General features: G+C 42.8%; 2 protein-coding genes across 3 annotated transcripts in view; both read left to right on the plus strand.

Moving 5' to 3' along the window:
* LOC134288404 (uncharacterized) overlaps nucleotides 1-26571 on the plus strand; it is a 250015-nt gene that overhangs the window by 138729 nt on the left and 84715 nt on the right. The gene's annotated exons all lie outside the window — the stretch shown is intronic.
* Nucleotides 12172-26571, plus strand: part of LOC109404937 (protein cycle) — a 161339-nt gene continuing 146939 nt past the window's right edge. The window contains exon 1 of one of the 2 annotated variants that reach the window (XM_062853202.1): nucleotides 12172-12859. The gene's annotated coding sequence lies outside the window, so the exon portion shown is untranslated. The remainder of the gene's footprint in view (nucleotides 12860-26571) is intronic. The other variant, XM_062853203.1, reaches the window with a different exon arrangement.

Below are 26571 nucleotides of genomic sequence, written 5' to 3' on the forward strand. Positions count from 1 at the left end.
GGAGCGTTGTTGTTGTGCATTGAGTGGCATCAAAAATGGTGCCGTGCAAAAGACCCGGAATTCACATCGTTGTTGGAATCAGGGGGATGACGAGGGGCCAAAATCATCAACCCAACATTCGATTCAACATGGCGTCCAATGTTTTTGTTTTGATTGCTTAATTCATGGAAAAAATGCGCTGTAAACATCTTCACTGCTTCGCTGCTACATATACTATCGTGCAAAGTGATAAAGAAATAGAAACAATCATGAAAAACAACGATTTCGTTTGAAATGTGTTATTTCCGAAATTAAGCACTAGCAACACACGAGCCACACACCCGAAAATCAGGAGCAAGTTAGGGTAAACCGACCAGAAAGTGAGTACCAAAACGCGCCGTACCAAAAACGATGATGGGTAGAGCGGCGATGTACCGAGTTTGACAGCTGTGTCACCCCACTGGTTGGAATCTATACTTCGCTTATTGTATTTTTCCTGTTGGGTACATTTTCCACTGCGACCAGTACGACCACCACTTATTTTAGGTCATCTGCTAGTATGAAAACCTACATATTTGGTTGAAATTATTGCTACCATGGTTTGAATGTGTCAACTACAACAAAAATATAAATTTGTGATGAATTCCATTTTTTCTTTTTCTTCATCATACAATTATGACAAACCATTTACGATTTCTGAGATTAAGATTCGACTATTAAAAGTGCAGTAACATATGCGACTGTAAAAATGAATATACGATTTCTACGATTTCATTCACTTCGTATACGACGCAAGTGTGACGTAAACGATCAATATACAACATTGTTATAGTTGTATACGATTTCACCGATTTTCATCATACCTTTAGATAGCAAGCTCGATTTAGCAGATGCATTTACGATGTAAAGCGACGATTCCCACGATTCAAAGAAATCATATATACGATGCTAGCGAACTTGCAGCTGGACACTAAGAATGTATGTTTTTTTCACGATTCTCTCCGATTCTGTGCGGCACATTTGGACATTTTTCAACAAAATTGGCCATAACTCAAAAACGAAAAAAAAGTGCATTTCAAAAATTTCAGCGATTGAAGCTTATAAAATAACCTTTTCAAAATTATTTTTCGAAAATTTTCCACGAGTTCGGGCATAGTTTTTCCGGCTTTTCTTTACAAATTTTCTCAACTGTGGAAAATTTTGTTGGAAACTTTTTCCAGTTCATATTTTTTTTGGATTTCTGAGAAAATTTGCTTTCATTTTCTAAAAAAACTTTGTTTCTGCGATGCTTCGTTCTTGAGTTATGAGGTAGTTAAGTACATACATTTGTTCCATAAAAATGGCGTTCCATTTGTTCGCTGAAAACTGGCGTGCGGGAGAATTCGGTTTCTGTGAGAATGAGTGAGCATTCCGAACGCTGTTAAGGATGTCTTTCACCAGTTCAAAACCAACAAAGCAGGATAATTTGAAAAGAAACGTGACCATTTGGAATGTGAGAACTTCAGAGTGATCACCATTTTGAATGCCGCCTTCAAAGTCCCACTACAGATCATCTTCCGTCGTTTGCCACTTAAAATGAATGAGTTCGTGGGAAGCTATCAAGTCGGCTTCATCGACGGCCGATCGACAACGGACTAGATCTTTACCGTATGGTAAATTCTCCAGAAGTGCCGGGAATATCAGGTCGCAACGCATCACCTTTTTATCGACTTCAAGGCGGTACGATCGTCCGCACAGAGCTATGCAAAATTATGGAAGAAAACGGATTTCTTGGGAAGCTGGCCAGACTTGATCAAAGATGGACGGTGTGCAGGAGCTCCTTCTGGGATTCCTCCAGGAGTTCCTCCTGGGACTTCTCCAGGAGTTCCTCTTGGGATTCCTACAGGAGTTCCTCCTGGCATTCCTCTAGGAGTTCCTCCTGAGATTCCTCCAGGAGTTCCATCTGGGATTCCTCCAGGATGTCCTCCTGGGATTCCCCCAGAGATTCCAGAATCCTCTTGGGATTCCTACAGGAGTTTCTCCTGGAATTCCTCCAGGAGTTCCTCCTGGGGTTCCACCAGAAATTAGACCAGGGATTCCTCCAGAAGTTAGACCAGTGATTCCTCCAGGAGTTCCTCCTGGGATTCCTCCAGGAGTTCTTCATGGGATTCCTCCAAGTGTTCCTCTTGGAATTCCTTCAGGAGTTCCTCCTGGGATTCCACCAGGAGTTCCTCCTAGGGTTCCTCCAGAAGTTCCACCAGGGATTCCTCCAGAAGTTGCTCCTGAGCTTCCTCTAGGAGGTCCTCTTGGGGTTCCTCCAGAAATTCCACCAGGGATTCCTCCAGAATTTCCTCCTGAGATTCTTCTGGGATTCCTCCAGGATGTTCACCTGGAATTCCCCCAGGAGTATCTTGGGATTCCTCCAGAAGTTCCGACTGGGATTCCTCTAGAAGTTTCTCCAGCAGTTCCTACTGGAATTCTTACAGGATTTCCTGCCGGAAGTCCTCGTAGGGCTCTTCCAGGAGGATAGTTTAATACCCATAACCCCAGTAACTTTCCATGGCCATTAGACTGGGTCAACAATTGATTTTTCGGAACAAAGCTTTTTCGATTCCTTTTAGCGTCCAAAACAACTGTGCAAAATTTGGGAGCGATTGATTGCTTCCCCATATTCCGCATTGCGATTGATATTTTTATGAAATTTAGTATGAGAAAACGTGTTTTTTTTTGCATTTTTCTCATAAATTGAAAATTTTTGTCTAAAACGATCTAACTAATGATGTTGAAGTATAGCCTAGGATATGCCGAAAAACTTTGCCGAATACCGCAAAGTGATCCGACAATTGTGAAAAAAGTTATTAAGTACAGATTGGCCAGTGGTGCTTAACATTTAACATATAAAGGAATAACATCAGTAATAAAATCTCAATTTTTGGCCTAAGTTGCCAGGCGAATAACTTTTTTCACAAGCGTCGTATCACTTTGCGGTCTTGGGCAAAGTTTTTCGACATATTCTTGGCTATACTTTAACGTCATTAGTTAGATCGTTTTAGACAAAAAAATCAATTTATGAGTAAAATGCAAAAAAGTACGTTTTCCTATACTAACTTCCATTCAAATTTCTATCGTAATGCGGAATACGTGGACGCAACGAATCGCTCCCAAATTTTGAACAGTTGTTTTGGACGCTAATATAGATTGAAAAAGCTATGTTCCGGGTTGATACGATCAAATTTAAAGTTTCCCCATACAACGTGGACCCACTCTAAGGGCCATACACATCGACTTTACTTTGAAAATGATAAAGTTCAATACCAATATGGGTAAGCCTAAGGTCATGCACTTTTCATAGAAATGGCCTTGGAGGTTCGTCAGAGCTGCCCTAAGGATGGTAAATGCACTCCAAGCAACATCCAGTGATCATAATTCGACGTTTATGTAACATGAACATGTGTTCACTTTCAGCTGAACATGGTCCGTAGGTTACTCAAGCTTTTGTGAACATTTACTCATGTTTCTCAACTTTATTCATATGGATTACTATGTTCGAAAAGTAAATGCTCACACTTTTAGTTTTGTCATACTAACCTGAGTAAATGCTCAAGTAAAATGTTTGACACATGCATTTTAGCAAAGTAAAAGCATTTGCTCACTTTACTCATATCACTTATTATCTCCAGAACATTTGAAACGGTGGAAGAGCTGTACACCAGCTTTAAACGCGAGCAGCAATGGTCGAACTAATAGTGAATGAGTCAAAAACAAAGTAAATGCAGGTAGGCGGAGCCGAACACGACCGGGTTCGTCTAGGGCTAGGCAGTAATGTGACGATAGACGGGGATACCTTCGAAGTGGTGGAGGAATTCGTCTACCTTTGATCCTTATTGCCAGCTGAAAACAATGTGAGTCGTGAAATTCAAAGGCGCATTTTCAGTAGAAGTCGTGCTTATTACGAGCTCCAGAAGAAACTGCGTTCACAAAAAAACACCCCCATACAAAATGCACCATGTACGAAACGCCAATAAGACCGGTGTTCTTCTACGGACAGGCGACATGAAGTTTGTGGTCATTCGATTTGTAGCACGTGCTGCATCAGATGGTGAGGTGAAACCTTGTTAATGTATTCATTTATCTGTCAAATGAAACCTTTTCGCGGGAAATAGATCATAGAATCCAGGTCATATCAACGTGCCAATGTCACATCGTGCTTCACTTAGTTGTGCTGAATTACTTTCACATTGAATGCCACAACGTTCACGATAAACAGAACGCTGTTGATTCCGGTCAAATGCAGTTGATCCAGAGTGATCCCATGCAGCGCTAATGACGATGCACTCTCCGGGAGTTTATTGTGTCATCTGAGGGGCTCATATCACGTCTGGGCTCGGGTAGAATTGTCTGATAATGATATAACAACTTTCAAGATTGCCGTCTACAATATGACTGCGTGACATGTGTGAGTGTAGACGCGTTGTGTCCTCTATAATGCTATTATTACCGGGAATAGGTTATGGCCTAGTTGTCAGAGGTCGCACGCAACAGTTTTGTTGCAAATCAACTGTAGAACAAATTTGAAACTTGAAGGAACATAAAATGTGATTGAAGATAAACTTGTTTGCGCTTATCATACAAAGCCGAAATTATGAAATTTGAAAACGCAATACTGTAGTAAAGTACATCTCAAGCAAGTAGAAAAGTAAAGATGCTGGAGCTACTGTACGAAGTTCCGATCAAGTTCAATGTGAGCTTATTGAACAGCTCAAAGACTGTGTTCTCAAGTTGCTCGTGAGTATACTATAACCTCTAAGGTAGCCAGAAAGTTTCAGTTATCATGGGAAGCAAAACTTTTCATTACAGAAATATTAAAAAAAATCTTTCCTCTTTATTACTAATTTATTACTTCATTCTAAAGCTATATAATTCAACAACGATCATCCCTGGACACCGTACGCACCGCAGAAAGATGCCATCGTCACCGTCATTGATGCACAGCAGTAGTGCACATACAGAGACAGGTAAATCCGAACGTATGTGAAATATAATCCCTCAATAACACCGGGAAGCAGGCGGGAAAACTGCCTCCTGCTACTGACTGGCATATACCTACTGAGTGCGCAGTGCGATTCTAAAAATGCAACGATGCAACGATGCAATTTGTCGTAGTTATACATACCGCCTATCAGCAGCTCCATAATACTGATAGAACACTATCACGGGACGATCAAATACTAACAACAGCTTTTGAAGGAGCTGAATGTTGGTAACCCTTTTATGCCCGTGTGGTTTTAGCGTCCAGCTTTACCGACGATATGGTTTGCTTAGTATAATTGCGAATGAATGCAAATGGATCATCACCAAGTAGGTTCTTGTACCATTTGGGAGGTGTACCTATTTTGAGCACTTGCTACTTTAACTAATAGTCCCATTAAACAAACCAGGCTCTCTTGCAGGCATAATAAACGTGGCTATCGAAGGTAAGCTTATCGTTGTCATCACCCCCAAGCGTTTGACGAAACACTTCAAAGTGATAGTACAATCGCCTACAGTTTCGTGGAGCTCATCCATTTCCCCCTAATTGCGATCGAGTGTGTTGCAGTCACTTTTTCGATCGATTCACCGTAGACCTCCAGCGTAATGTCGTCAGCGAAGCGAACAATTGCTACTCCTACCGGGAGCTTTAACTTTCACACCTCTTCGTACATGACATATCATAACACCGGACCCAGGATATAACCTTGCAGGACTGCTAAGGTTATGTGAAAGCACTTCCTACCCACCTCTACGTCGTTAACTAGTACTTGATTTTGGACGTAACGTCCGAGAATCTTGTACAGGTACCCGGGTATCTCTAGACGTAGGAGCACATCGGCAAAAGTTGCTCAACTAGCGCTTTTGAACGGGTTCCTTACATTCAGAGTTACTACTGCACAGTAGTGAATCCCTCTTCCTTTACGCTGGAGCGCTATCTTGGTGGTTTTTGTAACCGACAAGAAAGCGTCTACGGTCGACCTCTCCTTCCGGAAGTTGAACTGGTTGCTCGAGAGACCATTTGCACCCTCAGTCTACTAAAGATGGTTAAGGTCGCTCGAGTCCACCAGTAAGCCGGAGGTATCCCATTTCTAGGGTGCGGTCGCCTAGGCATGGTCGCATCGCACGCACGCAAGAGCACCGCTTCCAGCTCGTCGCCAAGTAGGTTTCGCTCAAGGAAGGCGGAACGCCTCTCTAAATACTCCTTCGTCGAGGTATAATGTCTTCCACCTGCGAGGGCTTGGCCTTTCTTGCTCTACACGCTGCCTGCTGTTGTTGTAGTCGATACTGCACCGAACCGCCAGGTGTTCGCTGTGAGTGTAGCTATCGTCTACTCTCCAGTTCGAACTACTTGTTAGACCAGGACTAGAAAACGTAACGTCAATAGTCGACTCCGCACCGTTCCAACTAAAGATGCTCTTGGTACCGTAAACCGGGGTCAAATTGATCTTCGAGTCGAAATTGATCAATCGTTTTTCCGTTAGAAAAAGCATATTTTTAGTAGTTTGCTTTCAAGTATCGTACTGTTGGAATCTGATGCTAAACGACATTTGTAAGGAAACTATTCAAAAAATGCTTTATCTACATGAAAAATGATTGATCAATTTCAACCCGAAGATCAATTTGACCCCGATTTACGGTACCGACATTAGCCAGGTCGACATCTAGTATGGCCAGTGTCTTTGGCAGGATCTGACCCCGGTGGTTCGTGAAACGTCTTCTCTATTCCACGGCCCAGGCATTGTAGTCATTTGCTATTACCACTGGCCATCGCCCTGTTAGCACGGTCGTCATACATTCCAGCATCTGCATGAACTGCTCGATCGGCCAACGTGGAGGCGCATAACGAAGCCCTCATAGGTAGCAGACACCAACTCCTGGGCGGGGTATTTACCCGTCGTCCATATCGCCGCCATTTTACTGGACCCATTGATTGATTGATTGATTTATCTTTATTTGAGAGACTTTCAGCTTGTGTCCTTGTTCCAGTTCCAGACACCTGAAACAAACCACCGGTGGCTCGTGCAACGTAAGATGACATATGCACCAGCATACCTTATCCCTCCCTACTTTAACGAACTTTTTTTTTTACTTCCGCCACAGGTAGCTGAACCAAAGCTACTGACGGCTGTGGCGGCCACCTGCACCTCGCACTGTTGCCGCAGTGCCGTGACGAGCTCTTCCACTTCGGTGACCTCATCATGGTTTTTCACCTTCAGAGTCATCATCGGCTGAAAGATCCACGAGTTTGGCGTCGCATCGCATCGCCTTCAAGACGTCCGCGTACTTAGACTGTTCTTGATGATGAGCGCGTCGCTTTTCTCACGCTTGGCACCTACTCTTTTACGCCTTCTTGGTTTGGCGTCCCTGACTTCCTCGACCTGCGGCTTTTCCTTCTTTCTCTTCCGCTCGACTTTCAAAGGGGGGTCCTCCTCTTGGTTCACCTTACTCTGTGGTAGCTGAGGGCCTAACAACGGTCGCAACCCCCTGTTCCCTTCCATCTTGGACGGACCAGCCTTTTCAGGCCCACCTTTCCCAGCTTTCCGGGACACCTTGCCGGGGTCCGACCTGCCGATCTTCGCGATAAGTATTCGCCATACAGCTCCTCATCCGCTTCTGCGAGTGCTTATCACGAGCAGTCTCATCCACCACACGTTTTGGACTATCTGCGAAAGCGAAGGCCTTCGTCTGGGTAGAATTCGTATCCTTTACTTTCACAGGTTCCGCCGCTGCTGCAGTCTTCGCGAGTCTCATGTGATCCTGCTTGGCCTCGGCCATCGACTTACGAAGTCGCAACAGGGCCGTTTTCAGATCTATACTAATGTTGAACTTCGTGGACGCAAAGTCGATGATCTTGTCAAGCTGCTGCTCAGCCACCTCGATTGCGGGCAGTCCTTTTCTTTTTTGGTTGATGGTCCTCAACAACCAAGCTCCATCCAGTATCTCCACCGGCTGGCTTGCCGGGTAGTGGACCAGTGCTCTCATGCCGGAGCTCTGTGCGCAGCTTCCCGCACCTATCTTTTCGCTTCTCCTTAACGGAGGGCTCGCCTACCCAGTCCTTGCGAAGGGATTAGCTTCGCCACTGCCACTTCCTCCTGTTTAATTTGATTGTTTATTAGCCTTTATGTTTAACCCTTTATAAGGCCGAGAAAACTAGAAGAGTTGTCAACGCATACTATTATGGAAATAATTATATACTTGATAACATGTACAAAACAATTTTTGTTTGAAAGAAACTCAAAAATCTAGGTGGCAATATAATTGCCACTGCCCGTTTAGGCCACCAGCGCTGGTGGCAATGTTCTTGCCACTGCCCGTTTAGGGTACTTTTTTTCTTTTAACTTCGACAAAAAGCCGGAAACGAGATTTTAGAGTGGATGAGGGCTTAACCCATAATATAAACTGTGTAGCTCATATCAACTCACAATTTGATTATTTCTTAAAATATTTACCAAATCTATAGTTTTACAATAAGTTTGAGCAAACTTTCTGCACGCGGTCAAATTTAGCCATTTTTGAGACTACAAATGGCTACCAAATTGTTGTTTAAGCTTTGTTTAGTACCAAAAAATACCAGGCGTTGTTAGTAATCCCAATTTTGCGTAAACCAACAAAGAAGTTCGAAATAAATTGTTATAAAACTGAAAAAAAATAAAAACAGTAGGTGGCAATATAGTTGCCACTGCCTTATAAGGGGTTAAATCGCACGAGCCGCATGGGATAAGAGGTCCACCACGCCAGAACCCTGCATTAACGCGGTAAGGGACGAAATACTGTGGGGGTGCCCAGCCCGAGTAACATTTTTTAATCAAATAGTCTAGTAGAGGTTCTTAGAACTATCATAAAACCAAAATAAAAGGCATTTTTTATGACGGTTGTGGAAACCTCTATAAGACTAATTGGCCATCAAAATGTTACTTAGGTACCCCACAGACCCGTTAATGATCGAGCATCATTTTCACCCCCTCGATCACTCATTCCACGGCACGGGTCACTTGACACCTTGAATTGGGGCTAGGAGTCCTATTCTTAGCCGGCGACTACGCGGCTGACTCACAAGCGGAGGAGGGGGGGGTCATCAGGTCCTGGGACAATAATCCCTGCTGCCCCAAACATTCCTTTGCTCTGGAAGGTGCAAGGCGACGAGCCAGGCTCAACAGCTGGGCTCAACAGCCGGAGTACGGTTTTCACGGTCAATTTGTGTGCTTTGCAGACGACATAGATATTATCGCAAGAACTTTTAGAACAGTGGAAGACGTACTCGCCTGAAACACGAAGCAGTAAAGGTCGGGCCACAGAGAAACAGACGTAACACTTACAACAAATTTTATTAAAAAACATCGTCACGAAACCGTAATCGCCCAATACTAAACGTACTGTGTTTGGCTGGGCCAAGCAAACGTAGTAAGCAAACGTCAAACCATGGTTCCAGCAATGGTGGAAGATTCCAAAAACAGGGACCGAATTCTAGACCGCCGATAGGTAGTAGACTGTCCGCATCACGACGGTTTAATACCGAACGGACTCAATCTATACCAAAACTTCCGCATGACATTTTTTAAATTAGCAAAGCCATCTTAACTAGGAAAGCATGACCGATTGAACCCTTGAAAAAGGTCCCATACGGACCGAAACGTCGGGAAAAAATCATAAACTAGTGTTTTCGATTCCCCCAAAAAGACTGCAAAGCCAACATTCCGAAGCGAACTCGTTGCACTCTATGGCGAACCCAGCGTTCAGAAGGTGGCCAAACTCGGAAGAATATAGTGAGTGGCAGAAGGAATCTCAAATCGACCACGTTCTGATTGACGGACGGCACTTCTCCGACATTATCGACGTCAGGACGCCAACATCGACTCCGACCACTATCTGGTGATGGTCAAACTGCGCCCAAAACTCTCCGTCATCAACAATGTACGGTACCGGCGACTGCCACGGTACAACCTAGAGCGTCTGAAGGAACCGGATGTCGCCTCAGCATACGCGCAGAATCTCGAGGCCGCGTTGCCAGACGAGGGCGAGCTCGATGAGGCCCCTCTAGAGGACTGCTGGAGTACAGTCAAAGCAGCCATCAACAACGCAGCCGAGAGCACTATCGGGTACGTAGAACGGAGTCGACGAAACGATTGGTTTGACGAGGAGTGCAGAGCGGTTCTGGAGGAGAAGGATGCAGCGCGGGCGGTAATGCTGCAGCATGGAATCCGACAGAATGTGGAGCGATACAGACAGAAGCGGAAGCAGCAGACCCGTCTCTTCCGGGAGAAAAAGCGCCGCCTGGAAGAAGTGGAGTGCGAGAAAATGGAACTGCTGTGCCGTTCACAAGAAACGCGTAAGTTCTACCAGAAGCTCAACGCATCCCGCAAGGGCTTCGTGCCGCGAGCCGAAATATGCAGGGATAACGACGGAGGCCTCTTGACGGACGGACGTGAGTTGATCGAAAGGTGGAAGCAGCACTTCGATCAGCACCTGAACGGCGTGGAGAATGTAGGCACGGGAGCCCACGGCAACGGAGGAGGGAAGTTAAGGATGCTATTCACCAGCTCAAAACCAACAAAGCAGTTGGTAAGGATGGTATCGCAGCTGAACTCATCAAGATGGGCCCAGAAAAGTTGGCCACCTGTCTGCATCGGCATAGTCAGGATCTGGGAAACCGAACAGCTACCGGAGGAGTGGAAGGAAGGGGTAATCTGCCCCATTCACAAGAAAGGCGGCCATTTGGAATGGGAGAACTTCAGGGCGATCACTATTTTGAATGCTGCCTACAAAGTGCTATCCCAGATCATCTTCCGTCGTCTGTCACCTAAAACGAATGAGTTCATGGGAAGTTATCAAGCCGGCTTCATCGACGGCCGGTCGACAACGGACCAGATCTTTACCGTAGGGCAAATCCTCCAGAAATGCCGTGGATACCAGGTCCCAACGCATCACCTGTTCATCGACTTCAAAAAGTGGCATATGACAGTATCGACCGCGCAGAGCTATGGAGAATCATGGACTAAAACGGCTTTCCTGGGAAGCTGACTAGACTGATTAAAGCAACGATGGACGGTGTGCAAAACTGCGTAAGGGTTTCGGGTGAACTATCCAGTTCATTCGAATCTTGCCGGGGACTGCGACAAGGTGATGGACTCTCATGCCTACTCTTCAACATCGGTCTGGAAAGTGTGATGCGACGATCCGGGCACAACAGCCGGGGAACGATTTTCACAAAATCCGGACAATTTGTGTGCTTTGCGGACGACATGGACATTATTGCCAGAACATTTGGAACGGTGGCAGAACTGTACACCCGCCTGAAACGTGAAGCAGCAAAAGTCGGACTGGTGGTGAATGCCCTAAAAACAAAGTACATGCTGGTAGGCAGAACCGAACACGACCGGATACGTCTGGCCCAGACGGTCTGGGTAGTAATGTGACGATAGACGGGGTTACTTTCGAGGTGGTGGAGGAATTCGTGAGCCGTGAAATTTGGAGGCGCATCATCAGCGGAAGTCGGGCCTACTACGGGCTCCAGAAGAAACTGCGGTCGAAAAAGATTCACCCACGCACCAAATGCACCATGTACAAAACGCTAACAAGACCGGAGGTCGAGGAGGACCTACAAGCACTCGGAGTTTTCGAGCGACGCGTGCTAAGAACGATCTTCGGCGGTGTGCAGGAAAGCGGTGTGTGGCGGAGAAGGATGAACCACGAGCTCGCTGCACTTTACGGCGAACCCACCATCCAGAAGGTGGTCAAAGCCGGAAGGATACGGTGGGCAGGGTATGTTGCAATAATGCCGGACAACAACCCTGCAAAGCTGGTGTTTGCAACTGATCCGGTTGGCACAAAAAGGCATGGAGCGCAGAGAGTACGACGGGCGGATCAGGTGGAGCGTGACCTGGCGAGCATTGGGCGCGACCGAAGATGGGGAGCGGCAGCCGCGAACCGAGTATTGTGGCGTACAATTGTTGATTATGTCTTGTCTTAATGATGTTGGACAAATAAATGTATGTAGTGAGCCGCAGGACATGTTACAAGAATGCTGGACAGGAATTCCACAAAGTTGTAGTTGCCACTCATCCGTCCACTCATCATTCTCGAATCCAATTCCCCGTTCCCGCCGGTCTGGAAAGGGTTAATGCTGGAGATTGCCCGCGCGTGCGATGCACTGGCATAGTAGTATAGTTGCAATCGCAAACGCCATGTGGAAGAAAACTCACCATGCACTGGATTGCATTGTCCAGTACCGCATCACAATTGTGTCGGAGCGAAACTGTAGCGCGCGCGTTGCGATTCCTCTCGTGTGTCGGTTCTGGCGCGAAACGAAAAAAGAAGCGGCCGCCCGGAAGACCGCGGTGTCTCATCCGTCGTGTCGTTGATCGAACCAGATACGCACGCATTATACCGCATGTGGTGAATCCAAGCCGGTGGTGCATTGATTGCGTGTGCGGCGTGTGTGGTTGAGGGAATGGTAGTATCCGCTGGTTATTATGATGATGTGTTGATAAATAGTGCAGTTCTAGTGGTGCGAGTTGGTGTTGGTTCAAAACAGGGAGAATATAGTGTACCAACCAAGCCAAGAGCGCGACCTTCGCTGATAGTTAACATTGCAAATATGGTAGACGACTGCGGCGGCGGCGGCGGCGGCGGCAACGACGTCGAGTGTGTTTAGAAGATTCGCCAGGAAAAACAAATTGTGGTAGTGTACCTTGCCTTGAGGCTTGTTGTAAGGCGAGCACGCTGTTGGCTTGGAAAAAGTGAGTAACGGATAGAAGAATTATTCTCTGTGATGATGATGGAGGCAATGCGAAAAATTGTCAATGGAAATAATGTTGATGATAAAGAGTTTTGATTAGCATTTCCGGATTGTCAAGCTTGATTGAGTTTTCATGTAAGTATCATTGTTTACCCAATCCTTATCTAGTCTGCCTACTGAGTTAAGTCACAAATTGCCAATTAAAAAAATTGAATGTATTTCTGGTGGAGTTTAAGCAATGATTTTTGAGAATTCACTAGAAAATTTTCTGACGGATGTCTACAATAACATTCTGGTTAAGTTGTATTATTTTTTATAATTTTAGTTAATGCTCATGATGCATTTGAATTGAGTGGAGTATAGAGATCTCGTGGTACTGTTTCCCCAAGTACTTCGTGAGTTTCAGTCATTGAATCTATATGTATGACGAGTGATCCCTCGCTGCTACTTATGAGTAAGTCGCACGGTAAACGCTGGCAACGCAATTCAGACCTCTTGTAAGGTCCACTACACTGAACGAAAACCCCCGCCGTGTAAAGAATGATTCCTCATTCAACACGGCACAAATCCTTAGAATCCTAAATATGAATGATTACGCTGCAGAATGATTTTACTGCGTTCAACTGCATGGAAATCATCCGGTGATAAAATTAGAATTGACACAATTTATAAATGAGGGTTTGTTGTGATTGACAATCATTTCAAAACCATCTGAAAGCATTTCCCTCTGTTCCCTACACGGAACCAGAAATCAACCCAAATATAGGTTCTTTTCACTCATATCGGCTCTTCCGTGCGAGAATCCAAATTTGGCTATACCGCGTTAAAGCTCTGCCCAAGTAACCACGGTGCTGAAGCCTTATTGCATGCAGATATACGGTGTACTTAGAGCAATCATTACTTTACATGCAAACTTAAAGTTGATTTAAAGTGGAAATGGGCAATTATGCGACTGCTTCAAGATTATACCAGTATAATCCTAATTTGATTCTATAATTGCCCACTTCCACTTTAAATCAACCTTAAGTTTGCATGTAAAGTAATGATTGCACTAAATACACCGTATATCTGCATGCAATAAGGCTTCAGCACTGTGGTTACTTGGGTACCCGTGCGTTTACCGCCTCGGCTATATGGGCCCAAAAATCTGTATCCCATACAAAATTTGGGTGAAAAATCTGTATCCCATACAAAAATAAAATAGCTTCTTTAGCTCAAAAATCTGTATTTCATATAAAACGAAATCTGTACGGATGCTCAAAAATATGTATAATACAGATAAATCTGTATTTATGGCATCCCTGCCCTGGCCATCTATTTTATGGGAGCTGATTTTTGAGGAAACATATTTGAGGGGGTTAGAAGCAAAGGGGTGTAAGTGAAAAAAAAAAAACACTTTCGATTAAATGAGGTTCAAAGTTTTGGACAAAGTTTTTCATCCCAAAAAATGTATGGAGTTTCAAAATCAACCCAACTTTTCAGATTTATTGTAATTCTTCTAATCATCGTAGAAACAATCTTAAAAATGTTCCTGAAAGATTGAAATCTGAAGAATTTTATGATATGCTCAGCTCAAAATCGACAAAATGGTCTCTTACACCCCTTTGATTCTGGGCCCCTCATTTTTTCTAGCATTTTTTAATCAAAATCTGTGGTTTTCACAGCTGTAATCAGCATATTATATTAGGATCTACTCCTAAAAAATAAAGTTATTCCGATTTGGATCGCAACAGGCTGAATAACGCACTATGCCCAAGCAACCACGCTGTTGAAGCTCTACGTATTGCATAAATAACGCACATATATTGACATGCATTAAAGTGGGAAGTGGCGCCACTATTGTTGAATTATGATTATACCATTATAATCGTAAGTCAGCAATAGTAGCGCCACTTACCACTTTAACTCAACTTTAATGGTTATGTTACGGCGAAAAAGGGGTTCCGAGAGGGGTAGTGTGAAGCTCGAAGCCGAATTCTTCTGAGCAGATCGCAAACTCCAATCTGTGGGTGCGAGTACAGCTAAAAGCTGAAATTTATTGCCTGATTATTTCAAGAAGTGTTTACAATTACAATCGTTACTCACATAATTCGGTCAAAGCGATATCAGACTGATTTTCATTCGTTATCCGTAACATTACTTTAGATCCATCTGTGATAATAGTTATTAAGGTTAGAATTACGTACTGGTAGATGATAAGCTAACTTACTGTGATAGTTTCTGTGATATATAGGCTAATTCAATTATATCTTTTCATAAGCACAATTCAACTGTTAGCTATAAGGAAAATTAGGTATTTAAGTAGTTATTTAAGTAATTTCACTATAAATTCGTTTCATTACAATTGTATGCCTTTGCACGTCACTACACAGATCTACTTTGACAGATCTCTCTGTCATTTCTCTTCTTAATGTTCATATCATTTAGTTGCAGTGCTGCCAGCGGCAACAGGTTAATGTAGGGCAATGCATGCCAATACAGGGGATACTCAAAATAACTGGGACAGGTAAAATTTTCACTTTTCAAAAAATGTTCAACTAGCCGTAACTTTTCGAAAAGGGCTTCAAATAACCTCAAATTTTTACTGTAATTTCATCAACTAGTTGTGTATCATTGGTCCAAATTTGGAAAAGATCGGGTTATTCTACACGAAGTTATAAAGATTCTATAAAAAGGTATAATTATCCGATAGCATACTTTGAGCTGTTATATCTCCGGATTTAACAAACCGAATGCAATGAAATTTTAATCATTTATGACTAATAAAATGAACTTTAACTAAACTTAAAATTCTTCACACAAAAGAAAATTATCCCAAACATTTTGGCCATCCCCTGTATAACGATTAGATTATTTTTCTAATATAACAGAAATTCATCCAAAAATTCATCGAGATAGTAATTATAGTTCATTTAATTTCCCTCTAATTTACATGAATATATTTATATTTCGAAGGAAAGCAACCAAATGGCCGGCATTAAATTGAACAAGTAATAGGATGCATATGAAATATAGATAAATTTACTTAAAAAAACATTGAATAAATGAAATCGCTATAACTTTTTTTTCTCATTATTTATTTCAAATTAAGTCAAATGCTTTTCAAAGTTCATTTTATTAGTCATAAATGATAAAAATTTCATTGCATTCGGTTCGTTGAATCCGGAGATATAACAACACAAAGTTGGCTATCGGATAATTATACCCTTTTCTAGAATATTTCTGACTTCGTGTAGAATAGCCCGATCTTTTCCAATTTTGGAACAATAATACACAACTAGTTGATGAATTTACAGTAAAAATTTGAGAATGTTTGATGCCTTCTTCGAAAAGTTACAGATAGTTGAACATTTTTTGAAAAGTGAAAATTTTACCTGTCCCAGTTATTTTGAGTATCCCCTGTATATGCGCTTTAAATATGCACATACGCGCCAACTTGTGACGTAGTTGGGGGGGCGAGGCCTCTCAAAATCAACCAAATTCGTAAAATTTCGACGCAGTTCATCTAGTTTAGGAATATTTACGTGAAAACTAGTGCATTGAGCTAAAAAAAGTTGAATTTTGTCCAATTTTGGAGAGCTTCGCCCCCCCAACTACGTCACAAGTTGGCGCCTATGAATATGCAATACGTAAAGCTTTAACAGCATGATAACTTGGGTGGCCAAAACACTTGACTGGCCAAAACTGATGCGTCTACCCTATACGATCATGTACAGTCGGGTCTCCTATTAGACGCTACTACCCACTTTACCAAGGTTGTTAACCGATAAATTATCGACAGTTAACTCAACGCAAACTCGATAACGATAAAGGTTGCTCGATAATCTCTCGATAACGATAATCAAACGATGAATCAACGCGAAGATCAACGTAGCTTCGATAATTTTGCGATAAATCTAGTTACCCTAGTGACGGCATCAACAACGGTTTAGATCGCGAAGAAAATTTTCCGGAGACGTTATCGAGTCGATAATTTCAACAGTTAACTGTATCGCTGATGACGAATCCGTCTGAAGACGTTATCGTTATCGACGATAAACGATAACATACGTTAACTTTATCGGCGATAACGATAATTTATCGATTAACAACCTTGCACTTTACGCCCACTGCGTTTTCCAGGCTGTCTTCTAATCAGTTTAGTTCATTTTTTATATATACATAGATGACACTTACTGCACTTAAAAAATCAGCTGGATTAGATGCAAGATAGCTGAGAAATAGCGGTGGGCGAATCGCCTCTGTAATACTCCTCAATCTACCTGAAGCCTCCTGAAAGGAGGGGTCTGAAACTCCCTGAGACTTTAAGAACGCCCCTTGAACGTCCCTGAAACCCACATTAAACTCCTCGAATGTTCCCAATACCCCATAAACCACCAACCACCTGAAATCTCCTAGAGACCTGTACAACACCTCTGGTACGCTATGGAAACCCCCTGAAATTGCCTGAAACACCCTGGAACGCTCCTTAAACTCTCTGCCACCCTTCTGGAACCTCCTGGAATGCCCCTGGAACGTTCTTAGGGCGCTCCTGAAAACTACCTGAAACCTCTATAACACCACTGAAAACTCCTGGCACAATAGAATGTCGCTGATTCCTCCTGAAGCTCCTTGAGACACCGAAATACCTCTGAAATCCTTTAGAACACAGCTGGAACACCCATGAAACCTCCTGAGAGAGACCCCCCCCAGAACGCCTACGTTACTTCCCTGAAATCTTGACCTCCCCCGCTGCTTCGTTCTCGTAAACCCACCAAAACATCATCTTATTTATAACTTATCCATCGATAAGTTCTCCAACTGCTCTGAATAACAATTGAATTCTATTTGGGTAACATTACATTAAAAAAAAAATCCCAAATGAACTCTACCTAAAGGGAGGACTCAATGTATTTGTTTTCATTGGAATGCAAAATTATTCAATGATTGGATGCATGGAGGTGTTATAAAAATATGTAGTTATTTAATTAAACTAACTAATGATGAAAAATAAAAACTAAACAATGCAAAAGTGGTTCAGGCATCCTCCCAGTTATTGTAACTAAGTATGACTTTGATATTTCGGGTTGGTTTGCCAGCATTTCAGTTTAGGGAGGGTAAGTGGTTAAAAAAAAATCAAAGTGATGCCATGCGTGGTTTCTGAAACACTTAATGGGGCTTTCTGGAAAGTTTCAGGTGGGTTTCATGGGAGTATCAAGGCATTTCTGGAGGCTTCAGGGTCATCCAGGAGCGATTCAGAGGAGTTTCAAATATGGGTTCTGGGGGCTATAGTAGAATTTAATGAAGGTTTACGTGGATTTCAGTGATAACTTGTGAGCGATAAGGCGTTTCAAGGTGTGGCGGTTTAGGGGGCTTCATGAAATCTCATGGGTATTTTCTGAGGGATTAAAGACGTTTCAGTAGCTGAGTTTCATGGGGCTTTTTAGCCTTAAGTAAAATTTAAGGGATTTGGGGATTTGGGAGTCTTAGAGGGGTTTAAAAGGTTTCAAAGCGTTTCGAGCAGTTTAAGGGGGTTTTAGACGGAGGTTTTCTACTATTCTTCAAGACGTTTCGAGAAGTTTGAGGGGGCTTGGAGTTCGTGTAAAAAAGTACACGTAACTTCGAGAAATCGCGCAAAAAAATCCAAACGAAATTTCCTTCTTGCGATTCATGATCGAGTTTCAGGGATTACGGCGATACGATGCCATTTAAACTTGGAATCACTTTTATCGAATTGACCACAAATAACCATAATTAACCGTAGTGTGGCCAGCAAAAAAAAAACACCCGTAAAAGGCCGGTAGGGTACCCGGGTACCCACGAAATGGAAATGATCCGGATCCATGTTTTTATACAATACAATATACGGGATTTTCGGTAGGTTAGTAGCAATTTCGGTACCAAGCATCGTAAAATTGCTTTGGCATATTGTATCTGACCGGCCTGGAATCATAAAACGTGTTGACTTTGAAACTGTGATTTCAAAACACGCTTCCCGTGAGGCCCGTGTGTTGACCATAAACACTTTAAGGTATCCTAGCCTTAACAATGTGGGTTTCAATATGGTATAAGGACATGCTCCCAAAAATATGGATTTTCCGAAAACCACGGTGATTAGATCGGTCTAACCAAATATTTTCCCGATAGATGATGAGTTTCTGAGTTGAATGAGCTAAAAAAAAAACCGAGATTTGAAATTGAAAAAGGTACCCGGTTACCCTGCCGGCCACATAAGTGTTAAAATCTGGTGTCATTGTTTTGTCGCATCAATATCTGTAAGTTTTGAAGTAGTGAATAGATCTCAATCAATTTAATAAAAATCAATATTCACGTAATTCCATGTCAGCGCCAAAATTTCAGCCAAATCGGTTTTCTAATTTTTAAACTTGATCATTTTGTATGAAATAGGACCGGTGGTCTTATTGTTTTGTCCGAAATTGTAGATCTCAAACGTTCTATGCATGCACCCATTTGCACTAGCAGTTTTCGCCGATTCAATTTCCATGATTCACGAAAATTCTAGGAAACCATGTGTACAAAGTCTAAGCAGAAAAAAATAATCATATCTAGCTTTGAACCACAAGTTCAAGTTTAAGGTCGTACAGGGCCGTTGAGAGTATCCGATATATACACAACACCCGAGAGGTATTTATCCGCTGATTGCCGCAGCAACGACCAGCGCTCCATCAATCAACGACTAAATGCAACAAATTTTCCATGATGCGACGACTGTAATCTTGCATTTGTTTACCGCGGCCGCGCGCGCGTCACGTTACAGCACACCCATTACATCATAGTCGTAGGTAATAGCGGCGTTTGTGTGCGGGATCGTGATGATCATCACACAGTGCAACGTTGCATTGTGAAGTGCATATTTACCCAGTCAAGGGAGAATACTGACTAACTCAAACAGAGGGGTTAGATACTGTCGTTCGTTCCAGTACGTTGTGGTGTTAGTAGATCGACGATCGTTCTGGATTGTCGAGGAACGATTGTAGGATCTTCGATAAACAAGATATTGCTGAGTAAGGGTGTACGGGGTGTACAAGCCATACTGTTATGAATCCTTGTTTTTCATACTGGAGAAAATATTACCAGAACGTATTCATAGATGCATATCACTCCAAAAATTTATAACTGTTACAAATTCACAAAATCAGTTATTGTGTCCACAAAATCGTGAAATTTGCAATAATGCTTTAACTTGATGATTGTTTTTCGACTTGTACAAGAAATGACTTTCCAGTCTTGACAAAATAAAATTACAAGACAGAAGAGCAGTATTTTTATTTTTGTCAAGACTGGAAAGTTTCTTATAGTAATAGACGAAAATCTGGCTTTGTTAGTGATCTTTAAGAACCAAAACATATAGACGTTTCACATCCAGAACAACGTAAGCCCTGATTTGGCGATTGTGTAACCGTTGGGTATGGTTTGGAAATTATGTACATACATATGTGTAGGTCTTATAAATTTTCGTTCTGAGCGGTTTTAGCGTGTAAGAACACGTGTTATCGTGGGACGATGGTACCACTCTTTGCACGCGAGCTCTCCTAATGGTTCGAGAGCTTACGATCCTGTTTGTATACATCTAAGATTACGAATCCAGCATTGCACGAATCAGCCAAATGAGTTTGGTCAGAAAACTATGTTCTGCGTTTCTTTTAACTGAATCGTACGTCACTTTGATGTTGATACGAGTGGAAGAATTTAACAAGTTAAAGCTTCAGTATGCACGTACATAGAGAGAGGAAGCTATGTAGATCATCGCACGACTTGCATAATTCCACAGTATAGAAAAATATCCACTGAATGTCTTTAGATCCAGCCATTTCTTATACTTCCTATTGAATTTAACTTTCCTTAAATTCCATTTTCTAAGAGAAAATAGAACAATAGTATCGGAAGTTTGGATCGCAAGTGTTGAATGCACATCCGAGAGCATGTCACGCCTGGAATGACAAACATGTTGTGGTTTCCACCCTTCGCAGCTTTGCAGCGATAGCAGTTGCTGAGTATGCTTCAGGTGAATATATAACGAAGCCACACCTCAAATTTTCAAGAGCACAAATCTGAGGAACCAAAAAACGGATTGCGCTGAAAAGTTGATCGATTGGTGACCCGCTGGTTATGGCCAATCGATCAACTTTTTAGCGCAAATTAACCCTCGGTTCTTCAGATTTGTGCTTTTGAAAATTCGAAGTGTGGCTTCGTTATATATTCACCTTCAGGCGGGTTGCTAGATAATCAATCTCTCTGAGCAACGATGCATAACGGGCGAAGTGAGAGCGTTTGCCGTAGCCAGGGCGAACTGCGTGGTGCGCTCAATGTGTGCGTTTAAACTGAGTTATGCTAAACGAATAGGATTTATGACGTAGTACCGTGCTTGTGATAATACACATGCATAGTTTTACATGCTGTTGCGCGTGCATCTGCTTGAGGCGACGGAGAGAGTCATGACACTCACATGAGCCGTATCCAAGTCAGGATGATTGTAGCAAAACAAGGGTGACCGGGTGACTTCGATGGGATTCTGTTTTTTCTGGTGTTAGCGACTGTAGAGAGACCGAATCAGAAACCGCAGAGACAGGGTGTTTATCAGCTTTTTTGTGACTTGTACGCTGATGTTTCGCGACACTGGTCTAATTTCATGGGAGTTTCTGAAGGTTATTGGAGTGGTTCCTTAAGGTTCGAAAGGGGTTTCATGGATGTTTCAAAGGAGTTTCAAGGCATATCAAGATTCATCAGAGGATTTAAGGAGGCTTCCGAAGTAATTCCGGGGATTCAGGGGAACTCAGGGGGCTTTCAACAAACTTTCAGGGGGTTTTCAGCAGGCGATTTATCGTTTTAGGCGATATCAGGGATATAGTCCCTGGAACACCTTTGAAACCCACTGAATCATCCTGGAACGCTCATGATACACATGAACGCTTCAGAAAGCCCGTTTAAACTACATGGAACGTCCCGCTAAACATGGCGTGAATCAAGTCATATATGATGACGTCACGGAACTTAGGAAATGGCTGAAGGGTTTAAAGGATTTTCGGTGGGTTGCTATCGAAACAGGCGAGCGTGTAGATCGGATGTGCTTGAGAAATTGTGGAGTGTTTTAATTTAACCCGGGAGCGGTCGCGTCGTGTACTGAGTACACGCACCATGAAGAATTCTCGCTTTTGGTACACAGCGTGAGCGTGGCGTGAAGGTAGTCAAAGACGCGGCACATTCCTGGAGCATCCCTCAAACATCCTGGAACACTCATGAACGCTTCAGAAAACTCGTTAAAACTACCTGGAACATCCCTGAAATCCTCTGGGATCTCGAGAATATGCCTGGAATGACTCTCAAACCCACTGTAACCCTTTGATAATCTTTGGAACGCCTAGAGAAGGCTTCAATCTTGAAACGGCATAGAACGACTCTGAAGTCCCCTGATACCTTCTGAAACACTCTTCTTCATCTTCCTCTTGGCGTATCGTCTCAACTGGGACTAAGCCTGCTTCTCAGCTTCGCAGTGTTCTTGGGCACTTCCATAGTTATTAACTGAGAGTTTCCTCTGCCAATGACCATATAGTATGTATATATCATGCGGCAGACACGCAGATTGTCTATGTCCAAGAAAGTCAAGGAAATTTCCTTTACGAAAAAGTAACTGGAGCGGCTGAAAATCAAACCCATTATCCTCAGCATTGTCATGTTAAATAACTGTTAAATAACCACGCCTTTACAGCTGTTACTATATGGGCCCAAGAAACACCTTGAAAGCTCCTGAAATCCCCTGAAGCTCTTTGTAAAACCCCTGGAACGCTCTTAAAATTTAAAACACCATGAAAATTACTAGAACACCTGTGAAGTACTTCTGAAATCCCTCGAGGCCTCATGCAACACTTCTAAAATCTCTCGAAAACCCCTGAAATACTACTGAAATTTCCTGGATCATCCATAGAATGCCCCTGAAATTCCCTGAAATTCCATGAAACGTCCTCAAAGCACCCTGGGCCGTCCAGGAACATCACAAGGACCCTTTTGAATTCCCGTGAAATCCAAATACACCTGGAACATCTTGTATCTCCTTGGAACTCCTCGAAAGTCCATGGAACACCCCTGGAACTCCCTTGAAACCCTTTGAAAACCCCTGCAACGCTGCTGAAATCCTCTGAACTTCCTGGGAAGCCTCTAGACTCTCCGGAAACTCCATGAAACGTTCCTGAAACTCTTGGGTCCCCCTGAAACACCCCTGAAAGACACCTTAAACACCCTGGAATGCCCCTGAAAACTCTTGAAACATTCCTGAAAGCTCCTGATGTTCACTGGAACGCCTCTGAAACTCCATGAAACCCTATGGAACGCACATGAAACTTCCTGAAACCTCTTGAAACACTCCTGGAAAGCTCCTAGAACTCCCTAAAGTCCCCTAGAACACCGATGGAACGCTTGTAAAACCCACTGAAACCCTATCAGTCGCCCAGGAATACCCATAAAACGCTTTTGATACCCCTTGAAGCTCCCCTGGAATACCCCTAGAAAGCCTCTGAATCCCCCTGAAACCCTCTGCAATACACCAGAAACTCCCCTGGGACTCCCTGAGACCCTTTCAAACCTCCTGGAAAACAATGTGACGTCCCTCATGATACACGGTTCGTGGCGCAGCTGTTCTCCATCCTCGGTCACGCCAGATGCTCGCCAAGTCACGCTCTCCTGATCCGCCCGTCGTGCTCTCTGCGCTCCACTCATTCTTGTGCCAACCGGATCAGTAGCAAACACCATATTTGCAGGGTTGTTATCCGGCATTCTTGCAACGTGCCCTGACCATCGTATTCTTCCGGTTTTGGTCACCTTCTGGATTCTGGGTTCGCCGTAATGTGCAACGAGCTCGTGGTTCATCCTTCTCCGCCACACACCGTTCTCCTTCATACCGCCGAAGATCGTCCTTAGCACGCGTCGCTCGAAAACTTCGAGTGCTTGCAGGTTCTCCTCGATCATGGTCCATGTCTCGTGTCCGTAGAGGACCACCGGTTCTATTAGCGTTCTGTACATGGTGGACTTGGTGCGTGTATCTTTCCAGACCGCATCTTCTTCTGATGCCCGTAGTAGGCCCGACTTTCGATGATGATGCGCCTTTGAATTTCACGACTGACATTGTTGTCAACCGACAGGAAGGATCCGAGGTAGACGAATTTCTGCACCACCTCGAAGGTATCACCGTCTATCGTAACATTACAACCCGGACGGATCAGGCACGTTTCAGGCGGGTGTGCAGCTCTGCCACCACCGTTTCAAATGTTCTGGCGATAATATCCATGTCGTACGCAAAGCGCACAAGTTGACCGGATTTTGTGAAAATCGGTCCCCGGTTGTTGAGCCCGGCTCGTCGCATCACACCTTCCAGAGCGATGTTGAAGAGTAGGCATGAGAGTCCGTCACCTTGTCGCAGTCCCCGGCGAGATTCGAATGAACTGGATAGTTCACCTGAAACCCTTACGCAGTTTTGCACACCGTCCATCGTTGCTTTACCCTTTGAGGACGCGCACCACCAAGCAGCTAAAACTGCATCGCACTCGCGTTGTATACGACGAACGAGATTTTTTGGAAGTGTTGTCCTTTTCACAGCGGCGCGCGTCCCAATAGGTTAATCAGTCTATCGTCTACCTCTGTTGGTTTGAACGTCAAATAGAAATACACTAGAACTCCAATGGCGCTGTTGTCACTTTTCCTATTTAATTAAATTGATAACTCTAATTGTAATAAATCATCGTTTTTAAGTATTCATCTTGTAAAGGATATTTTGTTTTGGTAAACACAATTTATTTGACACTTCTATGACCGCTAATGACGCTGTAAGGGCGTGGCAAACTAGATGTTAGTCACACGAACAGCCGCGACATTGGACTTCTGTGGCTAGTTATTCTAATGAACGACACCTCATGCAAACCAACGGGGTTCATTTTTTAATTTGTACTTCTAGTAACCCTGTGAACATCGATGTAGTAGTAGGCTATAACCATAATTAGTAGGCTGAGAACCAGGAGGAAGGAAATAAACGTCATTGAGATAATTGTTTACAACCGAACAACACAGTTTGTTACTGTTCTACATTGGCGACGAGAATAAAGTTCAGTTTTCCACGTTTAATTTGTTTATTTACCCTGGAGAGGCATAGCAGATTCAGAATTTTGTAAATATGCGCTGTATTTCAAAGAAGGAAGAAGATTTCGTGACTTGACATATTTTGAATGAAAACGGGTGTTTTGGCCAAAACAAATAAAAAGGAAGGAGGTAAGGAAACATAATCCTTAGTGAACCTTGAACATGCGTAGATTTGGGAAAACATAATTTGGATCTTCGGATTCAATAAGGAAGAAGCTTGAAATGTGCCAGAAATTCTACTCCGGTTTGATTGAGGAGCTGCACAACAGTAAAATAGTGATGGGTTGTTGAAAACCACATCATGGAAAAGATGAGGGTTACTGAACCAGCTTTGTAAATCTGGTATCTATAATAGAAAGTGATAAGCAGCGAGGAATCGAAGTGCAGGTGCCATTCAGAAGTGTTTGAAATTTTATGACATTTTCTTAATTTTTACGTGATTGCTAAGCAACCAGATGGTGTACACAGTTGCTTTGTTTGAAAGATCGAATATTTACAACAAGTTTGCTGAGGGTGAAGAATTTAATTGATTTAAACATTGAAAATTTATTGAACATTTATAATGCAGTCTCCTTTAAGTAGTATTGCCTATTATTTGCATTTCTTGGTTTTGATGCGTATCAAGTGTAAAAAGAGCATGTATTGCATATATGTTCCCGAATCACTGTCCGTTGCTTAATCAACGGAACTAGGTATTTCAGAAAAGATCATTCTGCCAAATTGTAAATTGTAAATTTTGAAAAGGTCAATATTGCAATAATACAAATACTATTTGATTATATAAAATTAAACAAACTTTAATGTTCAATGCGATTTTATGAAATCTTGCACTAAAATGTAAACTGAATCATAAAATCAGTTTAACATCAATAAGGTTAACAATCGTTTTAATGGATGCTGGGTCATTAGGCCGAAGGTCATTAGGCCGAAGGCCATTAGGCCGAAGGTCATTAGGCCGAATGGTCATTAGGCCGAATGGTCATTAGGCCGAATGGTCATTAGGCCGAATGGTCATCAGGACGAATTGAAAGTTAGCCGTTGTTTTTACCTTTTCCAACAATTTTTGACAAAAACTAGTTTAACAATGGAACTAGAAAGAATAGCCTATGTTTTAAAGAAGGAAAAATTTATGAATTGAATATCAGCAGTTTCAGCGCCAAAAACTATTTCAGCAATGATACTAGAAAGAACAGCCTATATTTAAAAGAAGGAAAAATTCATGGGTAAAATATCAGTAGATTCAGCATCAATAAAGTATCTTCGTGCCTGTCACACGATACACACATGCAAAATGGTCATTTGCAGAGGAAGCTCTCAGTTAAGCTGAGAAGCAGGCTTTGTCTCAGTGGGGACGTAACGGCAAGAAGAAGACTCAATGACCATTCGGCCTAATGACCATTCGGCCTAATGACCATTCGACCTAATGACCATTCGGCCTAATGACCTTCGGCCGAATGGCCTGACACCGTTTTAATGGCAGAACAGACTTGAAGAATATATATGTTTTTGTCGAAAAATCGGCGATTTTCTTTAACAAATGGCTTACAGCAATTGTAAAAGAAACTTTTTATTAAAAGTTTCGGAAAAAAAATTAATGTGTCTGAAATAAGGTTTTAAAGCCGATTGATTCACTTGTCACAGCTAGTTGATTCTGTATTTGAAAAAAAAACAAGCATAATTTTTTAACGAAGTTTATTGAGCATCTTAGCGCTCAGACAGATGTC

Source organism: Aedes albopictus, chromosome 2, assembly GCF_035046485.1.
Source record: "Aedes albopictus strain Foshan chromosome 2, AalbF5, whole genome shotgun sequence".
Taxonomy (NCBI): domain Eukaryota; kingdom Metazoa; phylum Arthropoda; class Insecta; order Diptera; family Culicidae; genus Aedes; species Aedes albopictus.